Source organism: Pleurodeles waltl, chromosome 5, assembly GCF_031143425.1.
Source record: "Pleurodeles waltl isolate 20211129_DDA chromosome 5, aPleWal1.hap1.20221129, whole genome shotgun sequence".
Taxonomy (NCBI): domain Eukaryota; kingdom Metazoa; phylum Chordata; class Amphibia; order Caudata; family Salamandridae; genus Pleurodeles; species Pleurodeles waltl.
Window position 1 is genome coordinate 1,668,581,167 of NC_090444.1, and position 25,171 is coordinate 1,668,606,337.

A 25,171-nucleotide genomic window follows, 5' to 3' on the forward strand; every position below is an offset into this window, starting at 1 on the left:
TAAAATGTGAGCCTAACTATAACGTACCTGGAACCTTTGTTTTTTTAAGTGAATTTCTATGTTTTTTCGATTCTATTTCCTAACTATAATGTCCCTGTAACCTTTGTTTTTTTCAGTGAATATATATATATATATATATATACATATATATATATATATATATATATATATATATACATACATATAGTCCTGTATATCTATATTAATTACCTACGGCGATCACCAGTAGGTAATTATAGTCAGGGCCTAGTTTCCTTTGAAAAAGGGCTTTTTGACTTGCCTATATCTTTGTCGCTGGTTGATGAAACCTCAAAATGTTTCCCCTAAAATTTTACACTCACGTCAGCTGCTGTCTGGAGAGTTTCGGGGGTGATCTATCAAGCGGGGACTGAGAAAAAGGGGGGTCCCAAAGCATGCTTTCCCCATGTTAATTTCCTTGAGATTTTGAACATGACTACAGCACGAACCACTGGACGGATGTACACCAAATTTAGCAGAAAGCTAGCTCTTGGTCCAGAAAGCACTCTTCTTGTGATGTGGTGTAAATCCATTTGGAAGTTTTCTAGTTATTAGTGAAAAACAAGTTTTTATAAATAGGGTTGCGGATCCTCCACGAATTCGGAGGAAAAGATAGGCCCTGATTGGCTGGCCACAACCTGACAGAAAAGTTGCAGCTGCCATTTTGTTCCTTGCATTGCCTTGGGGGTGGAAAAAAAACACTGAAAAACATATAGGGGGTCAGGATACCTGTATCCCGACCCCATAAGACACGTGGTGGGGTCTGGAACCCCTCATGGGCAAATAACTGCCTTTTTTTTGGGCCAATCTGCAGATTTGAGGATCCTCCTCAGATCCTTCTTGGATCGCAGTGAAAAGCAAGGCCCTGATTGGCTGGCCGCAGCCGGACAGAAATATGAACTTATGCATTAAAAAAATAACGATAGAAATTAACTGAAAAGAACAAAGGTTACAGGGACGTTATAGTTATGTTGACGTTATACCCATATAAAACCATAGAAATTCAGCATCTATAGTTATAGTTATAATAATTATCTGAAGAAACTAGAACTTGTGCCAGAAAGTAACTTTGGACAAGTGAGTTATAGTTTCTTAACATAAGTATAACTATAAGTATAATTATGCTGCTGAATTTCTATGATTTTGTATGGGTAAAACATCAACTTAACTATAACATCCCGGTAACCTTTGGATTTTTCACTGAAAATGCTGCGACTAAAATATTTCAGAAGATTCCAGTAATTATCTCTACATAGTAATCGAACCCTCAATCCATCCTCACCAATGACAATTGATGCCTCACAGATCACTAGACAAAACATGAGACAGCTTCATGGTTGTGTGGACGATGCACGTAGTTAAGCACCCCCCACTGAAATTCTGTTGTTGGACACAAAGAAGGCTTTCAATTCTGGGGAATGGTTATTTATGCAAATCATGTTGAGGAAGAGGATCTTTGGTCCCTCTTTTCTATCATTGGTCTTACTATTATAATTCCTAAAACTGCTGCAAAAGTCAATAGTGTGATATCCTTCAGGCATGTACAAACCAACCTCCATGGACAAGACAGGAAAAGGTAAATGGCCAAGATAGACACTAAGGACATTAAAGAACAGATTCCGTAGACTCCTGTGTACATGAACAGCATCATGGTGTGAAAAACATGCTACCAATCTAGGAGCAGTGATCATTCTCTGATTTGCCAATGTCTGAGGAGTGTTGGATATTGGCAGAACCTCTTCATTATCCTGGGCAGTCTGTGGGAACTCAGGACGGACATATTTCTTCACTAGAAGACTTATAGATTTTAGCAAGTTTGTATGCTGTTAGTATGGCGCTTTATTGGGAACTGTACTTATCTGAGTAAAAATTAAACTTGCCAATCCCCTAAAAAGAACTGAAAGAAGCCTCATCAAAGATGCAATTTCAGCCACCCATGAAAATGTAGGAATACTCTTCCCTCCAAGAAGGGGCAAGGCCTCTAGTTGTGCAATTCATCCCCCATTGAAGCAAAGAGGAGTGCCAATGACTGCATCCTTCACTGCTTTCAGTGCAAGGCAGAAACAACCTATGACAGGAGGGAGCTATTCTAATATAAGTAAATGAAAACAGAAGAGCATTCCTTCTCCTATGAGCAGAGCATTTACTTTTCAAAATATATAATTTCTAAAAATACATTTATTTCACCAGAATGAGCTGCTCAAGGCATAGTTTCGATTTGGAGGAAAAGGTCCCTCAAATAATTTTGGGAAAATAACTATTTGCTTTCAGCCAAAAGGTGATTTTTATGAATCAGCATTGCAGTTCACAATTGCTTTGCTTTGTGATCCCTACATCAGATTTCCTCAAAACGTACGGCATTGTATGTATTGTATTGGAATTGGATTTATACAGCACTTGCTACCCCTGACGAGGCATTGAAGCACTCTATGGCAAGTAGCATGCTAATCTGCAACCCAAGTATAGTTGGGACACATGGGGGAAGTTGTGATCTTTAAAATGAGGTGTAAGTGATTTGCAGAAGTGCAGGCAGACAATACAGGCATGTTGGAGTAATTTATACTCAGAGGGAGGAAGCGTGCAAAGGACCAAAGTAAGAAGTGATTCATTCACGAGAAAGATAGATGGAAGATCATTGCAAGTTTTAAGAGGAGATCAGATTTTCATGTAGGCTTTCCGAATATAGTGGTATGAAGTTTTAGGGATAGCATGCAAACTGGGGATGTCAAACTACAGAAACAAATTTCAGAAAGAAAACAACTGCAGAAATATGTGAGCTCATTCTAATATCCTCAAACACCAGGATGGGTATAATAAGATCATTTACATGTTAAATTAAAGCCCCACAAGATCTAAAATGGGGTGATGATTAAACTGCAGCACCACCATGCCTACATAGCCCTCCTACGCTCTCCATTCCTGACCTTTCCTGTAGTGTCCAAAAATGACAATGTGCCAAAGTGGAGCATTATAAATGTTTCCTTTACTCTGTAGTTAAAGCCCATCACTCCAAGGGTGCAGGAAGGCTCAAAAACCCATGGTAACCCTTCAAACTTTATCATATACATTTGTTTAGGAGAAGTCTATAAAAATGTATTAAATGTTTTTTTGCAGTACAGCTTCAAATTCCATGGTGAAACGTTATACTGAAAGCTCAAAACTTTGTTTGCTGGGGTTGAAACTGACTGTAGATGACTGTGGACATGATGGGATTGGGTGCTAAACAGATGCCCTTGGGTTCAGATTATGCATCAAAATCCAATGGCAGTGGTCTACACTTATGTCATTACCCCTGCCTTTTGTCTGAAGGTGTGCACGACGCAGAGCTCAGGGTTGCCCTGTGTCTTATACCCTATTTCCTATCAGTGGTAAATCAATTGCAACCTTTGCCATTTCCCACATGATTGACTTCCATATCTCATGTAGTTTAGAGCTCCTTACAGAAGTAGGCTTAGCAATAGCACTTAGTATTTGGTAGATGAGATTCTTGACAGGTGACTATACTATTTTAAATGCTGATAATCCACTGCTTGCTATTGTGGACCCCAGAGGCATATGTTGGCACTACTATATACAATACAAGAATTTTAAATGATGATGGGTAAAAGTGAAGTGAGTTGATTGGGATCCTGGGTGTAGAGAGAAATACACATTATGCTGAAGTGCACCATGAGGAATCACATACTTAGAAACATATGCATAACTGTTTGTGACACTGCTTTCCAAGAACAGAATATGTTGAAGCTCTTCCATGCAAATTATTTTTAAAATATTTATTTATGTGGTTTGTTAATGCCACAAACTGTCTTGATTACTTCAGAGCACTAGAAGGAAAAAACATAAAGATTAAATAGAATAACAAAGAGAAAGGGATTAGTATCCAGCAGGACAGCAGGAAAGAAAAGTCACCCCACACTGGACATTCTTCAGCCACTATTCCTGATGATGCGACTGTCTAGAAGAAAGCTCAGATCAATATCTTGATTTTCAAGGGTTTGCTAAATTGAAATTAGAAATGCAAAGCTGGGTAAAGACTTTTAGAGTCATAAAGTGGGTTAATACTTTGAGAAGGGGGAATCATTATAAATGTAATAAACACATGCGTATTTCTTTTTTACATAGGGCGAACAAGACCCAGTTGGGTGTCAGAGTTCTTTATAAGAACAATAAAAGGTAGTTATAGTACAAACGATAAACGATATAGATCAACAAGTTATTGGTCATTTGGGCAAAAGATACAGTAGTGAGTAATAAGAGGAAAGTTAGGATTAAATAGTCACATTATAAGTAATAGAATTGGCAAACTCCAAGGGGTGTCATGATGATCTCGGACAAGCAGGAAATAGCGTCACGCCTGAAGAGAGGGAAGTATATTTTCAATGTGAGAGGAATCTGTTAATAGTAGAAGTTTTACTTCTTTTTTAAAGAAGGAAGTGGAAGGGTTGGAACTGGTCTCTGGAGGAGGAGAGTTCCAGATTTTTGGGGCAATTCTGGAAAAGTCTTGAGTGTAGGTTTTCTTTTTGTTGAATTTTTGTGGTTTCAATAGAAGGGAGCTTGTGCTTTGGGAAGAACTGTTTCCACCCAATAGAGTCAATTTCTGGGCCAGGTAAGTGTGAATGTTGTGGTGAAGAGCTTTACGGGTCATGCAGGCAATTTTGAGATGGATCCTAGCCTTGGAGGGTAGCCAATTCAATGATAGGAGGTCAGGGGTGATATGATGCCTTTTTTGAGCCAGTGATGAGCCTAGCTGCCACATTCAAGGTAGCCTTCAGTGGTGCAAGTTTATGGCCCATAATGGTGGCACTACCATAGGATAATTCAAATATCACAAGGGCATGAATCGCTGTTTTGAGATCTGATGTTGAAAGGAGAACTGACGTTGTAGCTGATGATTAGCCTCTGCTGCAGGCACAGAAGTGTTTTTTCATGGAGAAGTTAGTGTACAGAATTACTCCTAAAGATTTAGCTGAGTCAATAATATGTGGGGTACAGTTCAAGGCAGTAAGATGTGGGAGCCAGTCTTTTATCCGAGGGGCGATACTGGGTGGTGAGGTCAGTAAGAATTTGTTTTTTTGAGCATTGAGGCACTCATTACAAGTTTGGCTGTCAGTGGACTGCCGCAGTGGAGATGGCGGTCGCACCGCTGCAGGCCTGGTGGTGCAGACCGCCATATTAAGAGTACTGGGAAGGCACCTGCAGAACAAAGGCAAGTTTCCATCCGGACCTCCATTGTGGACAGATTGCTGTTGCCGGCAGAAGGCCTCTTCAGACTGGTGGTCACACAGTTTCCACCCACCGTATTACGACTTTGCACACCCGTAGGACTTCCGGGGTGGTCGAACCACTGCGAAAACCATGGCGGAAACTAACAACATAAAAGGAAGTACCCACCTTCTGGAACACAGGCACGTCCATATGCGCCATGGTACGCGTATTGCAAGTCTTTCCAATGCTCCTGCTCACCACTGACATCCAGGACCAGCGACGCCAACATTTACACCAGCCGTAAGTACCCCAACCTAGCACACACCGGAGGGAAGGATATTAGTGCACACACACACACACACACGCATAAACGCACATTCACAAACAAATACATGTGCAAATAAAGTCAGGACAAGCTATGTAGCAACTACACCAACTGTGCCATTGTAGATAAATATAATTAGAAATATAAAAACTGTAATGAAAACAACTATTCACATAATGCCACAAAGGCCAGTGCCAGAGTGTCCAAATGTCCCGGGCACACTGGGCATTTGAGGAGTGCCCAACTTGACTTCTGACTGCAATGTGCAGACCCCCACAGGGCAGGGGCATCAATGGGGCATGCAGGCACCTCAGGGGTTGGGGTGGGGGGGGTGTGATCAGGGTTTGTATGGGGGGGTCCCTCCTCTTGTTTCCAGGCTTCCCCTCCTTACTGACCTGCTTTTTTGGGGATGCCTTAGCCTTGCCCTCTTTCCTGCCTTTTTTGGTAGGATGGTGGTGGACGCCATGACAGCAGGGGACCCAGATGGAGTGGTACCAGGCCTGGAGGTGTGAGGAGCAGGTCTGCTTGTCATAGCAGCACTGCAGACCCATGTCTGCGGGGAATGGCTCAGCTCAGAGGAGGATGTGGAGGTGGAAGGCAGGGGTCTGTGGAAGGGCACCAGGGTGTTTGGGGGGAACAGGGACTGGACCAGGGGACAGGAACAGGGAAAACTCATGTAGGAATCTTTTTTTCGGGGCAGCGGGTAGGTAATGGGTAAGGCGTTTGGGAGTGGAGGGAGAGGGGATGGTTGACAGGTGTGTACGTGGATGTGGTTTGGGTGCTGGTGCATGGGTGTATGGCATGTGTGTGCTGGGTGTGTGTCGGGTGGATGAGTGTGGGCATATAGGTGTACTGGGAAGAGGAGTGGAGGAGACACAGGGAGATGGCAGGGGGGATGTGTGAGTGAATGTTGGGGTGGTGTGTGCAGGTAGGGTGGATGTGCTGCATGTGGTAGTGTTGACTGTTGTGGTGCGTGTGGATGTGGTGTATGGGCATATATGGGGGTCTGCTGTTGTGGTGACGGTGGCAGTGACGACGCATGTGGCTGAACCTGGGACTGATGATGTGGTGTCTGCAGGTGTGAGTGGCGATGTGACAGTGAGGGGGAGGAGGTGGGGGAGTCAGTGTAAGGAGTGTATGTTGTGTGTGCGTCTGAATGGTGGGTGGGTGCATGGCGGTGGTGGCATTTGTGATTGTCATTGCACTCTGGGTCTGTTGGAGGGGGGCATGCTGGTTTGAAAGTGTGCTTTGCATGGGAAATGGGCGAGGGATGTGGGAGTGGGAACAGGTAGTTGGAGGGGGGACGGAAAAAGAAGGAACACTGGCTGCCGTCAATGAGGAGGCTAGAGCCTGAAACGGTTTCTGAAGGGCAGACAGGGCACCATAAATGCCTTCCAGGAATGCATTTCACTATTACATCTGGGATGCCAGTCCCTGGATGGCATTTGCAATGGTTGTCTGCCCAACATAGATGGGCCTCAGGAGGTCAATAGCCTCCTCATTGAAGGAAGCAGGGTAGATTGGGGGGTAGGGGCAGAGGTGCCTGGGGCGAAGGAGAGGCCCACTCTCCTGGGTGAGCAGGCACGGGCAACTGGGTGGGGAGCTACAGGGAGGTTGGTACTGGTAAGGGGGGTGGAGACAAGGATGGTGCAGGCATAGAGCCTGAAGGTTCCACCACCACCAGGGAGTCACCATCGGAGGAAGAATCTGATGATGGTGTAACTGTCTCCCCCATGGTGCTCCACTCGCCCTCCGTCCCACTGGTCCCCTCGGCTCCACTGGTATCAGCCTCCTGGGTCCTGTGGGATGCAGCTTCTCCACTCACCAGTGCCCCTTCTCCTTCGCCAGATGATGCTGATGCACATAAAGACAGAGGAGGAGAGGGAAGAGAGAGGGACAGTGAGAGACAGGGTGGGGGAGAGGGAGAGACAGGGAGCAATTGGTCAATGCCAGCACAACAGCCACACCCAAGTCACCTTTGACACCGTCTGTCACCGCACCCTAATCACCCGCCTACGCTCCACCGGGATCCAAGGCCAGGCCCTGGACTGGATCGCCTCCTTCCTCGCTAACCGCTCCCAAAGAGTTTACCTCCCTCCGTTTCGCTCAGAACCCACCAAGATCATCTGCGGCGTACCTCAAGGCTCATCGCTCAGCCCGACACTCTTCAATGTCTACATGAGCCCCCTCGCCGACATCGTACGCAAGCACGACATCATCATCACCTCCTACGCCGACGACACCCAACTTGTACTCTCCCTCACCAAGGACCCCGCCAGCGCCAAGACCAACCTACAAGAGGGTATGAAGGACGTCGCAGATTGGATGAGGCTCAGCCGCCTAAAGCTGAACTCTGAAAAAACGGAAGTCCTCATCCTCGGCAACACCCCGTCCGCCTGGGACGACTCCTGGCGGCCCACGGCCCTCGGCACCGCACCGACCCCCGCAGACCACGCCCGCAACCTCGGCTTCATCTTGGACCCTCTTCTCACCATGACCAAGCAAGTCAACGCCGTGTCCTCCGCCTGCTTCCTCACTCTCCGCATGCTCCGCAAGATCTTCCGCTGGATCCCCGCCGACACCAGAAAAACCGTGACCCACGCCCTTGTCACGAGTCGCCTGGACTACGGCAACACCCTCTACGCCGGGACCACCGCCAAACTCCAAAACCGCCTGCAACGCATCCAAAACGCCTCGGCCCGCCTCATCCTCGACGTACCCCGCAACAGCCACATCTCCGCACACCTGAGACACCTGCATTGGCTCCCAGTCAGCAAAAGGATCACCTTCCGTCTTCTCACCCACGCACACAAAGCCCTCCACAACAAGGGACCGGAATACCTCAACAGACGCCTCAGCTTCTACGTCCCCACCCGCCCCCTCCGCTCCGCTGGCCTCGCACTTGCTGCCGTCCCTCGCACCCGCCGCTCCACGGCGGGTGGGAGATCTTTCTCCTTCCTGGCGGCCAAGACCTGGAACTCCCTCCCCACCAGCCTCAGGACCACCCAGGACCACTCCGCTTTCCGGAGACTCCTAAAGACTTGGCTGTTCGAGCAGCGATAACCCCCCCTTTCCCCCCTAGCGCCTTGAGACCCGCACGGGTAAGTAGCGCGCTTTATAAATGCTAATGATTTGATTTGATTTGATTTGACTACACCATACTCTAATGCCATGTCATTACATGCCATGCCTTTACTCACACATGTCACTCCAATAACAGACCATGCATGCCACCACAGTCATGCACATGTGTTCCACTCATGCTGTGTGATGTGAAACCTCAGACTTCGCAGACTACACATACACCACATGCCAGCAGACAGCAGATAGGGATATGGCCCCAGTCACACTGTTTGGATAGTTGGGACTACAATATGTGTAAACTCCAGAAGCAGGGACTCTGCCCACATAAAATACCCTGCTCATCTACTACACAGTTGCCATGTCATCGATAATACTTAGCAGTTAAGTTAACCTCAACTTACATCCTGCATGGCGTTTTAACACATGTATGAAGCACATCCAGCAGCCTGAATGTGTCCCAACCCTGGTCCAACAGTAGCTACCTAGAACACATTTAACTTTTTTTTACACAGTGCACAGTATGCACCTATCACTCACCACATAACCGATGTATGAATGTGAACTCGCCCCCTTGTGGCTGCTGTGCTGCCCTCAAACGTCCATCCACCTCAGGGTATGCCACCACCAAAATGCGGGACATAAGGGGGGGCCAGAGTCTCCCTCGATGGGAAGACGTCCCCAGCTGGGCCTCACCGGTCTTTCTGGCCCAGCATCCCAGGTCCTCCCACCACTTCCTGCAGTGGTTGCTCCGCCTGGAATGGACCCCAGGGTCCGCTCTTGCTTGGCAAATCCCTTTCTTCTGATGTGCACCCAGCTGCATGGATGACACGGAGAAAAGGAGACAGTCATGTAGTGTGGCATCATAGGGACTGCATTGGACACAACACATCTCATGAACATACGCACATTTCAACATTCCAGTTTTTCTCACAGCCCTCAGCCAGGTCCTTCCACAAGTCACTCATCCTCATCCCAAGGCCCCCGTCCACATTCGTACCACTCACAGACAGTACAATCACAGTTGACTCACCTGCTGCCCTGGTGCCCCATACAACCAGGCATACAGGGGTATGACACCCTCCACAAGCTTCTCTTGCTCTTCCTGTGAGAAGGCTGGGGCCCTATCCTATGCAGTATGTGGCATCTTGGCTACCAGAGTCAGCACACAGTAGCACACACAGTGGAGGTCTTCTCAGCACGAGTGCCAGCAGTCAAGTGAATATGAGCACATGAAATGGCAGTGACCACCATTGGCTCATGTCTCCCATAGGCAACCATGTCAACCAATGAGGAGTTGCACGGCGGTTGCGTCCGCCTACCGCCATGACGTCTTACACTGGTGGAATTCGCTCACTTCCATCTGTCCTGTGCATGCAGGACAGGCAGCTGCCATTTTACTTCTACAATTTATATAGAGGGGGTTTATAAGGTGCTTCATGGATGTTTTACAGTGACCTGGGCACAGATCCACTACGTCCACACAGTCCTTAATGCACATAATGATTGCTACTCCCTCCTATTCCCAGGTACAGTGGACAAATGATGGTGAGGAATGCTCCAGTCTACAGGCCCCTGGCAGATCCTGCCACCCTTGAAGAGCGGCACATCATCCAGTGCTATCGGCTGAACCATCAGACCATCATGGAGCTTGTGAGGCTGTTGGAGCCGGATCTGCAGCCTGGTATTCATCATCCCAATGCTATCACACCCACAGTACAGGTGTTGGCAGTCCTCCACTTCCTTGCCTCAGAGTCCTTCCAAATTACAGTGGGCTGGGCTGGCAGAATGTCCCAGCCCATGTTCAGCCACGTCTTGAAGAATGTCCTATGTGCCCTACTCAAACATATAGGCAGCTATATCAGGTTCCCCCAACATGATGATCTGCCCACTGTGATGGAAGCCTTCTATGCTGTAGCACATGTGCCACATGTGATCGGGGCTCTTGATAGGACCCACATTGCCCTGGTGCCACCCAGGAGGAGTGAACAGGTGTTCAGGAACCGTAAAATGTGCAGGTGGTATGTCTCACAGACCTCTACATAACATCACACAAGTGACTGCCCAGTTCCCAGATTCAGTGCATGATGCCTACATTCTGCGGAACAGCTGCATCCCACACCTGATGGCACCACTGCTAAGGGATCGTGCCTGCCTCATCGGTATGTCTTGTGTCATATGTGTGCCTCTGTATACTGAACACTCTACACCACCTGCCCGATTAATTTACAGTTTTCAATATGACTATTACCTCTGTGCACACAGGTGACTCTGGTTATCCCAACCTGCCATGGCTACTGACACCTCTCAGGCATCCAACTACAGCAGCTGAAAACCATTTCAATGAGGCCCTTGGAAGGACTCGACGGGTCATCGAACGCACCTCTGGAGTGCTGAGAGCCAGATTCCGGTGCCTGCACCTTACTGGAGGGGCCCTATTCTACAGACCATCGAAAGTGAGCCAGATCATTGTAGTGTGCTGCATGTTACACAATTTGGCTCTCAGATTCACATCCCATTACTGGATGCTGAGGAGGGTGCAGCTGTGCCAGTGGCTGCTGAAGGGGACCTGGGGAGTGATGAGGTGGTGGATGACGAGGATGCTGCTGATTCCAGAGCAGAGCTGATACAACAATACTTCCAGTGGCATACAGGTATGTGTAAAAGCCATGCTATGCAACCAGTAGCAATGTCTTCCAGGTGCATGGCTGCCACCAGGGTTGTATGTTCAATGTGGGGTTTGGATGAACCCATAACTTTAGATGTGGTGCTGTTATCTGTATTTCAGAACTTGAAAATTATTGCTCCTCCTTCTGGCACTACCACATACATTGGTAGGACAATGGTCTGCCTATTACACATGTCATGGCTGTCTATTTTGTAATCATGATAGGTAGAGGAGTAGGCAGTAACTGTGCTCAAAGGTGTTTATTTTTATAAGTGCAAGGGCTGATGAGTGGGATCTTGGCGAGTGGGATCATCAGACTACTTGGCCCAGCTGCGGGGAGTCGAAGTCCAGAATGATGGCCAAGTGAAAATGGAGTTATCACAGTGGACAATCAACATGGTGTTGCTGTGACACACAAGAGGGTATGTTCTGAAGTGGTTCACTTCCTGGCAGTGGTCTTGGCTTCAGTGGAGGCTGGATGTCTGGTTGGACGTCCTCGCTTGTGTGGGGGCTCCTCAGGCACAGGGGAAGGGGTGATGGTGTCCTACCTGTCCTGTGGCAGGGTCTCCATTCCACCTGCTGAGTCTGACGTGAAGGGCTCAGATGTGATCTGACTAATGGTAGTGGCCTGCTGGCGGGCGGTACACTGACACAGGATGGTGGTAAGTTCCGTCAGCACCCCTGCTATGACATCCATGGTGGCATTGTGGGTCTGCCACTGCTGCATGGCCTCCTTATTGTTCTCCCTCTGAAGCCTCTGGGTCTCCTGCAGGGTAGCGAGAATCTGGGCCATGGTGTCCTGGGTTTAGTGGTATGCACCCAGAACTTGGGTGAGGGGCTCCTGGCCAGTCTGATGTTGTTGCTGCCCCCTCCATTGGACCACAGATCCACTCCCACTACCCCTGCCCCCCTGTGCCTGTGCTCCTGACACAGTGTGCTCACTCCCAGTATCACCAGGGCCTTCATTGTCTGGGGCAGGTGCCCTTGACTCAGGCCCCTGTACTGTGGGGCACATCTCTAATTGAATAGTCCCTGAGGCACAGATTTGGGGTGGGGGAGTTGGCTGAGGTATTGTAGCCACACGGGAGGCCCCAGATGGCCCAGACATCCTCCAGACATCCACTGGGGCTTTCATCCTGGGGAGGGTTGTCTGACCCTGCCATCCTCTGCTGGGTGGCAGTAGCAGAGTAAGCTGTGGATGGAAAGGGTGAGAGTTAGTATGTGGATATGTCGTTGTAGTGTCATGGTGTGCTGCTTGCAGTGGGTGGATTCGTTACCCAGGGATGACTATGACATTTGCAACAATGCAGACACTGCATGGTGAATGGGCTTTGGGCCATGCTTTTCATATCATATGTAGTTGTGGGTTTGCTGTTTGATATTGCTGTAATTGCCATAGGTATTGAGGCGGTGTTGTCTAGCAGTCGGGTGGGCTGTGGGATGATTGTCTGTGCAGGTGCTCCACTGTGATGTGCGAGCGTGACTCGGATCTGGGGTGCGTAGTGATGGATTGTGGGGGTGGTAGTTGAGAAGATTGGGAAGGGTTAGCGTGCATTGTGCGAGGTGGGTGTGTGGATGGTGGGAGAGGGGTGGTGTGGCATGCAGTGTAGGAAGGTGGGGTGATAGTGTGGGGTGCAATCTTGTGGTTTGTGATAGTACGGGGAGTGGTGGGTGCTTGGGAGGCATGCAGGACTGTAGTGGTGAGTGCTCAGGGGGGGTGTTCCTTCCTTACCAGAGTCAATCCCTCTGATGATTCCAGTCAGGCCCTCAGGATGCATGACATCCAAGACCTTCTCCTCCCAGGATGTCAAGTCAAGGGGAGGAGGTGGGGGTCCACCACCAATCTTGTTGAGGGCGATGTTGTCCCTGGATGCCATGGAACGAACCTTCCCCCTGAGGTCGTCCCTCCTCTTTCTAATGTCCTCCCTTGTGCGTGGGTAGCTGCCGACTGCATTCACCCTGTCGACCATCCTCTGCCATAGCTTGGTTTTCCTGGTCATAGATATTTGCTGGACTTGTGCTCCCATCAGTTGTGGCTCTACTTTGACAATCTCGTCCACCATGACTTGCAATTCATTGTCGGTGAAGTGTGGGTGCTTGTGGCGTGACATGTTGTGGGGGTGCATGCACCGTTTAAAATAAATGCTCAATGTGCAGTCGATCGTGGGTCTTGTATCTCTGGATCATGGTAGTATTAGCAAGGGTTCGAGGTGGTGTAAGGGGGTGTGTCTTGTTGTGCAGTGAACGGATGTGTGTAGTGTGTGTATGTGTTTCAGGTGTGGGGTATTCGACCTGTCCAATTTGGTGTTGCCTTCTATTGGAGGTGATTTTCTATACCACCGCGGTGCGCACCGCCAACGGTTTCCTGGTGTGCATGTTCCGCTGTGCTGAAATGTGACTCATAATATAATGGCCACAATGGTGTCAGCGTGGCAGGCCCAGCGGGTGGACAGTCGCTCTTTCGCCGTCAGTGGCTGTGGCGGTGTTAGATTTCTGGCTGTGTTTCGATGGCTTGGTGATTGTGACTTGTAATACAGCGGCCACTGTACTGCCAACACTGGCGGGATGGTGGCGGCATTTTCCATGGCGGTGTTGCCCAAAGATTGGCAAACTCGGAATGAGGGCCTGAGTTTGAGGTGGTTAAGAATCAACCAGTGTTAGTTTTAGTCAGTGTGCTCTTGAGGATGCTGATGTCTTCGGGAGAGGTAATTTTAATGTAGAGTTGAGTATCATCCTCGTACAAGTGGTAGAAGATGTATGAGAGTTTGAGGAGTTTGGTTGGGGGCTCCATGCACAGGTTAAACAGAGCAGGGGATAGAGTAGAACCTAGGGGAAGCCCAATATAACAGAGGATTGAGAGGAGAGAGCACAGCTGATTAGCATGAGCTGAGATCTGTTGTGTAGGAAGGAGAACAATTTTAATATAGTGCCGAAGAGATCCATCCTGTGTTCTAATAGTAGTAATAGAGATGTTTCTCATGATTGACAGTGTCGAATGTAGCTGACAGGTCAAGTGGGATTAGTAGGCAAGATTCCTTCTGATTGATGGAGTGTAAAGCATCATCAACAATATGTACTAAGGAAGTTTGAGTGGAGTGGTGCGGTCTGAAGCCAGATTGATACTGGTCTTGGAGTTGGAATTGCTCAATGTGATTTCAAAGCTGTAGGTGCATGCATTTTTTAAGGAGTTTGGCCAAAGTGGCGATGTTGGAGATAGGGCAATAGCTGTTGGGGCCAGACTGGTCAGTGTTGGCTTTTTTAAAGATGGGAGTAACCTGGCTACTTTTTAGAAAAATGGGTAGGGAGCCTTGGATAAGTGAAGAATTGATGATCCTAGTCCATTAGGGGAGTAAGAGATGAGAGATCTCATTGAGGAGTTTGGCAGGGTGAGGATTGTTGAGGCGGTTGGAGTGTTTCAGAGAAATCAGCAGTTTTAAGATGTGACTTTCATCAACGATTCTAAAGCTAGACCAGGCGCCCTTGTTTTTAGGTTTGTGAGGAAGGTGTCTTGAGAACTGTTTCTGCGCATAAGGGGTGGGGTGTGGTGGGGGTTCAAACAGTAAAAGTTTCATAGTGTTCTGTAGATTGGTGGATATTAGTATGGCTTTCTTTGCAAAGAAGGAAGCAAAAGATTTGCTGTTAGATAGAGTTATATTGTCCGAGGAAGGGGCAGTACTTTTCCAGTTTGTTCGGTTTTTGACAATTTCAGAAAGTTTATTTGGCCAATGTATTGCTGTGTTAGCTAATTACGAGAAAATGCTGCTTTGGACTGTCTTATTGGCCTATTGTAGGCGCTCTGCCTTTGTCGAATGAGTTTGAGGTTCATTATAGTGGGGGTGAGTCTCTATGCTCTTTGAGCAAGTCTGGGGCATCAGCGTTCCTGATTAAATTTATAGTTAAACCAATAGTTTGATATTTTGTACGGGACTCTCTTTAGGTGTTTGGGGGCAATAGTAACCACAAATCTTGACATAATATTGATATATTGATTAGTGAGGTCATGAGTGTCATACATGTTGGGTGTAGGGGAGCAGGCTACTGTTACTAATACCCTACAGCATGATTGCGTTGTTGTTCCGTGTGTCACTGACCTAATGTTTAGCTTTCACAGGTTGGCCACTGGATATAACTGCCCTTTCAGCTATATGGAAGATAATGTAATGGTGGTTAGACAAGTCACAAGGTAGGATAGATTTAATATGTATGGTGTGCTCTTTCAAAGTGAATAAATCGAAGGTGGCCACCTTTGTTATGGGTAGGGCTGTTGTGGGCTTGGATACAGTTTAGGTCCTGTAGGAAGTATTCAAAACTGTTCACCAGAGGGTTGTTGGAGTTATTCCAATGAATGCTGAAGTCACCAAGAAAAATCTGGTTGTTATGCTCTTTATTATTGGTGGAGTTGATCTTCATGATCTTTTCCAAGAATGAGTGGTTATCACCGGGACAATGGTAAATCATGTAGAGAGACCACATAGAGTTGTCATTGGTGTTGATCCTAGGTATTCGCAGGAGGACAGTGAGAGGGAATGTGTATGATTGATAGAAAGATTGGACCTGTAGATACAGGCAAGGTCGCCTCCCCTCCCCCCACCCCGGGGCAGCCAGAACAGTCTAGTCTGATGATGTCATGACTAGGAGGGACTAGTATGTTGAGGATTGGGGATGAGGATGTCAAGGTTGAGTATAAGATCATGTGTGTCAGCCGCATGATTCCCTGCTGAGCGACAATTAAGTAATGAGCATCTGTGGAATGTCTTGGTGGTAATCTTAGGAGTATGTGAGATGGGTACTTGTTTGAGGTTCATAGTATTAATGTACCTAGAGCTTGGGTGGTGTTCCCTGATGGGTGAGTGATAATAGTCTGAATTTTGCCAGTGCATACAACGTGGTCAGTCAGAGGAGGCTTAAATGTGGTGAGGAGGGAAAGTATATCATTTTCCAATAACTGTCTAATTGGCCTATTGGTTGGGGACTAGCTGTCAGGACTCAGTTTGCAACTCCATCTGAATTCATTGGTCCGGGCATTAGCAGGGCTGGCAGCGGTAGGGCGTTTGGGAATTTTGAAGATGTGATCCTGAGAGTGAGTCATATGTAGCGACCAGTTATGTTCCAGATTGGCCGTAATGTGCACTAGTTTAAGGATGTCAGCCCTAATCAATGTGATTTTATAGTATCAAGAGTAGTGTAGGTGAGGCGGCTCCTACAGAACTTCCATTTACAGGAGGCACTGTGATGATGGGAACTGGCTGAATCAGGGCATTTAGGGGTGCGATCATAGCTGGGGTCCAATATTACAGTCTTGATGAGGCTAGGTTGAGAGGGGGTGGTGTGTAAACTGGCCCAGTTGCTAGGCGTCTTAGTACTGGGTACTTTAGAAGCTTGGGTAAGAGTGGTGGTGGAATGCTTTTGTCATTGGGCAATGTCGGCTGTGTCTATATAGGAAGGGGTAAATTCAACTGCAGTTGTACTCATGGATGAATGAGTGCCCGCCAGAGGAGAAAGGTGGGAAGAGGAGTGTGGGGTTGTGGGGGTGATGAGGTTGCTGCCTGGAAAAGGGTCAGAGGGTATTTGGGAGCCAGCAGGAGGAGTTGTGGTTATGCCTAACTTCTTGATGTAGTAGAAGAGATTGACAGAGTTCCAGACTGCAATCTGATAATTGAATGAGCATGGTGCCTTCATTATAGATGGAGATGGCGGCCTCAGCATTATACAATGGTGAAGACACAAAAATGAGTTTAGTCCGTGAGGGATTTTCTTGGTGATGATGTTGAGTAGAGAGGATAAAAATTTCCTCCACTGAGCATACCACTTGATGAAGATTATATCATTTAGTATAGTTCCCTTGTTGCAGCAGATTAGGGGCCTGTGATGAAAGTTTCTTTATTTATTTTGAGGATTTTATATCTGAGACTTTTTTAGGCCTTTTTGGTTAGGTTAGGAGGGTAGTTTATTCTGAATGAGTTGTTTATCCAGAGGGTAGAAGGGAGTTCAGCTTGTCGGCATGAGGTAGCTCCGTGCTAGGAAACAGTATGCAGGGGGAAGCAAGTGAGAATGATGATGGTAGCTTTTCCAAGATGTCTGCCCCTTTAGAAGCAGGAGTGGAGATTAAATAGTGGAGAGGCTGGAAAGTCCCTTTTCCATTTTTGTATTCAGGGAGGAGCCGCAGCCCTATGTCAATTTCTATAAATATCAATAGTGCTGTGTAAAGGAAAGAGGAGCAAACATGTTCACCACCTTGGGTGGCAGAATGAGAAACCAAACATAAAAGGAGTTAGTTGGGTTAGGTTTGTACAAAAGACTCAGTGAAACTTTGCTCAACACATGATAGCTTTGTCACATGCAGACGGCAATTCCCTTTAGAAATGCTAGTTAAGTTAAAGTAGAACTAAAACTGTCAAAGCCATGAAATCAACATAATAAATCTCCCAAACCTATTTAGAAAAATAGAGAGATGTGCATTAAGCAAAAAAAATCAAAATCATTTAAATTAGATAAGTGGAACCTGAGGGTTGCATTTTAAAGAGTTAAAGCAAAATGCACTTAGAGAAAGAAAAGCACCTTTGAAGAATGTCTGTTTTCAGCTGACCAGGACTAAGGCACAATTTGACACTGACGGTAATGTAGAGGAGGTCTGATACACCAAGGGATTATTCTAGTGAAAGTTTTTGCCTTTGGACTTAGGGTTTATATTTTAAAAAGCAGCCTGCCATCCATCAGGGTAGCAGAGGTATTTTTTCCCCACCCTGGATGGATTGCAACCAACCATATTAAGAGATCTTCACTAGTCCTGCGAACATATCTCTGCCATCATTCCACCTCCTCTTAAGGCACTGAAAATGTGGTGAGTAGTTTTCAGGCAGCTGCTCACTACTGTATGTCTTTTTCTGTTTGTCTTTCTGCACCCAGCCACATTATTTATGGATTTAAGGCTTTGCCAGGTTAGTTTTTAATTTATCAAAATGCATAGACTATTATACGATGAGGTTTGTATGCAATTTTATTAGGACATATGCAGAATTTTATGTAACATTTTATCCATATGAATATCATATGGGTTTCATGATGTTATAGATATTTTTAAAATGCTATTATCTCAATCTGGGGATGTCAAAAACCCTGTGGCAGGGCCCATTTAAATCTCTTATATTTTTATCATATGGTTACCTGTAGAATCTTATCTTTTTCTATTAGAAAGTGTGATGTTTAGACACACCAGAAATAATAGCACCATGCCCGCCTCATATCTAGGCTGACTTTTTTTGTTGTTTATGTTGCGGTTGCTGCCCTTTAATATGTACAGTTACACTTCAGGCTAAAATGTCTTCATGTGAATTGAGATGACAAATCTACTGCCACACTCATATTGCCTTTGGTGGAGCGGGGATCTTAGCTAAGTATTTGGTTTAGGAAGTATGGCTTACCAACTCATCAGGATTGAAATGTCTGTGTCATAGGCCGACAAACCTTGGATGTAACTGAGATTAACCAGGAGCTGCATGTCAATTAAATAGTCATCTCAGTTTCAAATTGTATTTTTGAGTCAATAAGAAGAGTTGGTTTGAGTTCAAAAGCATTATTTATGTCCTTTTAATTGCTCTATCTTTATTTGAAATCAGCATGAAATATCAATATCATTCAGTAATAATTAATAAAGCATCATAATTAATCGATTTCAGAATAAAAGCTTTAAGAACATTCTATGAATAAAAACGTTTGGGAAGAACTAGATAAAGGTGTCAGTCAGAAACCATAAAGAGCTCCAAATAGAGATGTTAAAGCATAGAGCTTCAGAGTCAAATATCAATTATCAATCAGAACAGAACTTACCATACAGAGAGGCTCAAGAAACCCAGTGGAATCTCAGAGCATCACAGATTCAGGTAGGAAAAATAGATGAGTCTCTCAAAGAGAGTTTGGGCAAATGTATCAGCAAGAGTGTCTGAGAAAAGCCAATCTCAAGAGAAGTCTGAGCCTACTGTTGTGAATATAAATTCACAAACCTAGACTTTTGCAACATGTTTCTTCTTATTCCACTGGTCACCCAATCAGCTTTCAGTATCTTCATGGGAACAGGAACCTTTTGTCATCTGCTTAGTGAGGAAACAATGGTCCAAAGATAGCAATCTTTAAGTGAATCCTTTTTATAAAATATTTTATAGAACCCTATGAGGGTTCTCACCACTGACTTGGCTTTAAGAAAACTTTAGTTCATGATTAGGTCTTTACATCGTTTTATTAAATCATAGGCTTCCTGTTGATTTCTTATACTATGCACTTGTATGCTTTGGAACATTTTGCAGAGTTAAACTGAAACATTAAATACATTATTGTATTCTATGAAAATATGTCTATGGGAAGGTAAAAACTAGCTACCTTTATATTAAGTCATAGCTTTCACAAAATGTCAGTTTGTCAGAAATGTAACATTTCACATTCTTAACCCAGGTCAGCTTTGCAGAAAATGGTACTTCATCTTCAAGTCTAATGTGTGTAAATGTGAAAGTATACTTCTTTCACTTAAATCAAAAGCATTGATTTTTTTCCTAAGATCTACATGTTAATTCAACATTAGTTTTTATTATTTTAAAATGCTTTAGCATCCTGTTAGCTCTTCAGCATCACCAAACGTAAAAATATGAGATAAAACCGATGATCAGATACTGTAAAAACTCAGGTATCTAACTATTAGGTGAGGAGGCTTTGTTCCTGAACTTTCAAGCTTTCATGATTAGGCCAGAGGTCAAGCTAGTTTGCTGCTACAAACCAGCCCCAGTCGGGAGTTGCTCCAAGGCTCGGAGAATGGAGCAGAGAAGTGGCACTCAGTCTGGCATTGCTTATCATTCATGGGCAAGGGCTATGATAGAGAATAGCTAAATAGCTATTTCTTACTGAGAAAGGCATGCTATGCGATCCATCTTAAGAAACTCAGGCCCATATTTATACTTTTTGACGCAAACCAGCGCCAGCGCTGGTTTGCGTAAAAAATGTACCGCCGGCTAACGCCATTCAAACGCGCCAGGCGGGGCCTTATTTATGGATTGACGTTAGCCGGCGCTGCAGGCTGGTTAGAGTAAAAAAACAATGCCTCTAACCGGGCAGCGCAGGCGTAGGGAAGAATGAGGGTTGTGCGTCACAAAATGGTGCAAGTCAGGTTAGAGTAAAAAATCATGGCTCTAACCGGCTTGCGCCCTTTTTTTACACACAACCCCCCTTGACATGACTCCTGTCTTAGGAAAGACAGGAGTCATGCCCCCCTGCCCAATGGCCATGCCCAGGGGACTTCTGTCCCCTGGGCATGGTCACTGGGTACAGTGGCATGTGGCCCCCCTATGCCACTTAAACAAAAATTAAAAAATTACTTACCTCAACTTACCTGTACTTACCTGGGATGGGTCACCCCACCCATTGGTGTCCTCCAGGGGTGGGCGAGGGTGGTAGGGGGTGTCCCTGGTGTGAGAAGGTAGCCTCTTTCTAGCCTTGTTACCCCCACTTTTGGCCTGTTTGTGAGTGTATGTCAGGGTGTTTGTCACTGTTTTCACTGTCTCACTGGGATCCTGATAGCCAGGCCTCAGTGCTCATAGTGAAAACACTATGTTTTCAGTATGTTTGTTATGTGTCACTGGGATCCTGCTGGTCAGGACCCCAGTGCTCATAAGGTTGTGGCCTATATGTATGTGTCACTGGGACCCTGTCACACAGGGCCCCAGTGCTCATAGGTGTGCATGTATGTGTTCCCTGTGTGGTGCCTAACTGTCTCACTGAGGCTCTGCTAACCAGAACCTCAGTGGTTATGCTCTCTCATTACTTTTAAATTGTCACTAACAGGCTAGTGACCAATTTTACCAATTCACATTGGCTTACTGGAACACCCTTATAATTCCCTAGTATATGGTACTAAGGTACCCAGGGTATTGGGGTTCCAGGAGATCCCTATGGGCTGCAGCATTTCTTTTGCCACCCATAGGGAGCTCTGACAATTCTTACACAGGCCTGCCACTGCAGCTTGAGTGAAATAACGTCCACGTTATTTCACAGCCATTTTACACTGCACTTAAGTAACTTATAAGTCACCTATATGTCTAACCTTTACCTGGTAAAGGTTAGGTGCAAAGTTACTTAGTGTGAGGGCACCCTGGCACTAGCCAAGGTGCCCCCACATTGTTCAGAGCCAATTCCCTGAACTTTGTGAGTGCGGGGACACCATTACATGCGTGCACTACATATAGGTCACTACCTATATGTAGCTTCACAATGGTAACTCCGAATATGGCCATGTAACATGTCTATGATCATGGAATTGCCCCCTCTATGCCATCCTGGCATAGTTGGCACAATCCCATGATCCCAGTGGTCTGTAGCACAGACCCTGGTACTGCCAAACTGCCCTTCCTGGGGTTTCACTGCAGCTGCTGCTGCTGCCAACCCCTCAGACAGGCATCTGCCCTCCTGGGGTCCAGCCAGGCCTGGCCCAGGATGGCAGAACAAAGAACTTCCTCTGAGAGAGGGTGTGACACCCTCTCCCTTTGGAAAATGGTGTGAAGGCAGGGGAGGAGTAGCCTCCCCCAGCCTCTGGAAATGCTTTCTTGGGCACAGATGTGCCCAATTCTGCATAAGCCAGTCTACACCGGTTCAGGGACCCCTTAGCCCCTGCTCTGGCGCGAAACTGGACAAAGGAAAGGGGAGTGACCACTCCCCTGACCTGCACCTCCCCTGGGAGGTGTCCAGAGCTCCTCCAGTGTGCTCCAGACCTCTGCCATCTTGGAAACAGAGGTGCTGCTGGCACACTGGACTGCTCTGAGTGGCCAGTGCCACCAGGTGACGTCAGAGACTCCTGCTGATAGGCTCCTTCAGGTGTTAGTAGCCTATCCTCTCTCCTGGGTAGCCAAACCCTCTTTTCTGGCTATTTAGGGTCTCTGTCTCTGGGGAAACTTTAGATAACGAATGCAAGAGCTCATCCGAGTTCCTCTGCATCTCTCTCTTCACCTTCTGATAAGGAATCGACTGCTGACCGCGCTGGAAGCCTGCAAACCTGCAACATAGTAGCAAAGACGACTACTGCAACTCTGTAACGCTGATCCTGCCGCCTTCTCGACTGTTTTCCTGCTTGTGCATGCTGTGGGGGTAGCCTGCCTCCTCTCTGCACCAGAAGCTCCGAAGAAATCTCCCGTGGGTCGACGGAATCTTCCCCCTGCAACCGCAGGCACCAAAAAGCTGCATTACCGGTCCCTTGGGTCTCCTCTCAGCACGACGAGCGAGGTCCCTCGAATCCAGCGACTCTGTCCAAGTGACCCCCACAGTCCAGTGACTCTTCAGCCCAAGTTTGGTGGAGGTAAGTCCTTGCCTCACCTCGCTGGGCTGCATTGCTGGGAACCGCGACTTTGCAGCTACTCCGGCCCCTGTGCACTTCCGGCGGAAATCCTTTGTGCACAGCCAAGCCTGGGTCCACGGCACTCTAACCTGCATTGCACGACTTTCTAAGTTGGTCTCCGGCGACGTGGGACTCCTTTGTGCAACTTCGGCGAGCACCGTTTCACGCATCCTCGTAGTGCCTGTTTCTGGCACTTCTCCGGGTGCTACCTGCTTCAGTGAGGGCTCTTTGTCTTGCTCGACGTCCCCTCTCTCTTCAGGTCCAATTTGCGACCTCCTGGTCCCTCCTGGGCCCCAGCAGCGTCCAAAAACGCCAAACGCATGATTTGCGACTAGCAAGGCTTGTTGGCGTCCTTTTGGCGGGAACTGCACGACTCTCCAAGGCGAGAGGGATCCGTCCACCAAAGGAGAAGTCTCTAGCCCTTTTCGTTCTTGCAGAAACCTCAGCTTCTTCTGTCCAGTAGAAGCTTCTTTGCACCCGCAGCTGGCATTTCCTGGGCATCTGCCCATCTCTGACTTGCTTGTGACTTTTGGACTTGGTCCCCTTGTTCCACAGGTACCCTAGATTGGAAATCCACAGTTGTTGCATTGCTGGTTTGTGTCTTTCCTGCATTATTCCTCTAACACGACTACTTTGTCCTTAGGGGAACTTTAGTGCACTTTGCACTCACTTTTCAGGGTCTTGGGGAGGGTTATTTTTCTAACTCTCACTATTTTCTAATAGTCCCAGCGACCCTCTACAAGGTCACATAGGTTTGGGGTCCATTCGTGGTTCGCATTCCACTTTTGGAGTATATGGTTTGTGTTGCCCCTATCCCTATGTTTCCCCATTGCATCCTGTTGTAACTATACATTGTTTGCACTGTTTTCTAAGACTATACTGCATATTTTTGCTATTGTGTATATATATCTTGTGTATATTTCCTATCCTCTCACTGAGGGTACACTCTGAGACACTTTGGCATATTGTCATAAAAATAAAGTACCTTTATTTTTAGTATAACTGTGTATTGTGTTTTCTTATGATATTGTGCATATGACACTAAGTGGTACTGTAGTAGCTTCACACGTCTCCTAGTTCAGCCTAAGCTGCTCTGCTAAGCTACCATTATCTATCAGCCTAAGCTGCTAGACACCCTATACACTAATAAGGGATAACTGGGCCTGGTGCAAGGTGCAAGTACCCCTTGGTACTCACTACAAGCCAGTCCAGCCTCCTACACCTGGGGACAGGGAAGGGCACCTGTGGACTGCTTCCATGGTCAGAGGCGTTAAAAAACAGCGCAAATCAGGCTGTGCAACATTTTTTAAGGCCCAACCCCTCCGGTGCGTCAACATGACGCGGGAGCATAAATAAGGCACACATTAAAGTCATTTTTTCGACGGGAACACCTACCTTGCATGTCATTAACGCAAGGTGGTTTCCCGCATCCAGAAAATGACGCGCACCGCTGACTTTTGACGTTCGCGAAGTCGGTGTCAAAGCATAAATCTGGTGTTAGGTTTGCGCCAAATTTGCATAAAAAATGTTGACGCAAATTCAGCACAAACAGAGTATAAATATGCCCCTCAGTTTACAGGATTGCTATTTTTTGATTCTTCTAAATCTTAGCATAGTACCACCTAGAAGTAGAAATAGGGTGTTAGGAAGCTAGGAACTTGCTAACCATGTTAGTAATCTTCAAATTGTTTTTGATGGCCATGTCATGCATTGCTACATTTATTGTCTCACCATCCACATTTTATACTAGACTTGGGGTTTTAAAAATAAACATTTTAACATTTTATCCCATGTTTCTTATTACAACTTTGTGTGTGTTCCAGTTATGAAAGAGGGTTTGGTGTTCCACTGGGCCCCTGAACTCATCTAGAGGGACTAATTGTGACCACAATACACCTCCCACACGGTATTGCTTAGTGGGTTGTTTAACTATCCCAGACCAACTGGATTTCTAATTCATGTTGGTACACTGAACCAAGTCCTTGCACGAGGGGGTGGTCCCAGGTACATAAATGCAAGCACAAAACAATTTGGAAGAGGTTGATATTGATGACCAAGTTCCCAGTTGCTGGCTTTGATTGTGAAAAAAGAATAAATCCATAACACCATTTTAGACACCCAGCCTCAGGTCTCTTCAGCAGAACACCGTTCTCTGCTGTACGATAAGCTGCAGCTCGGTGACTTTTTTAAAGGGTAGGGCAGGTCTTCATTGGTGTTGGCAAAAACAGATTCTGTATATAGTATGGGAAGTCATGCAATGCGTTTTGGTCCACATATTCTAGCAGTTGCCAAGTTGTTCCTCTTTCTTAGATGTTTCACAGGTGTGGGAACTTGGTATAGGTACCTAATTAGACAACTGACTCCAAGTAAAGTGTGAGGATTGCATGTTTCCCTACCACTGAACATGGAAGCATTATGTTTGTAATGTCATCTGTACGGATGGCTGGTATAGCCCACTATGGCAGGCTATAAGGCTATAACGCAGCGCAAGAAAACCACTTATTTA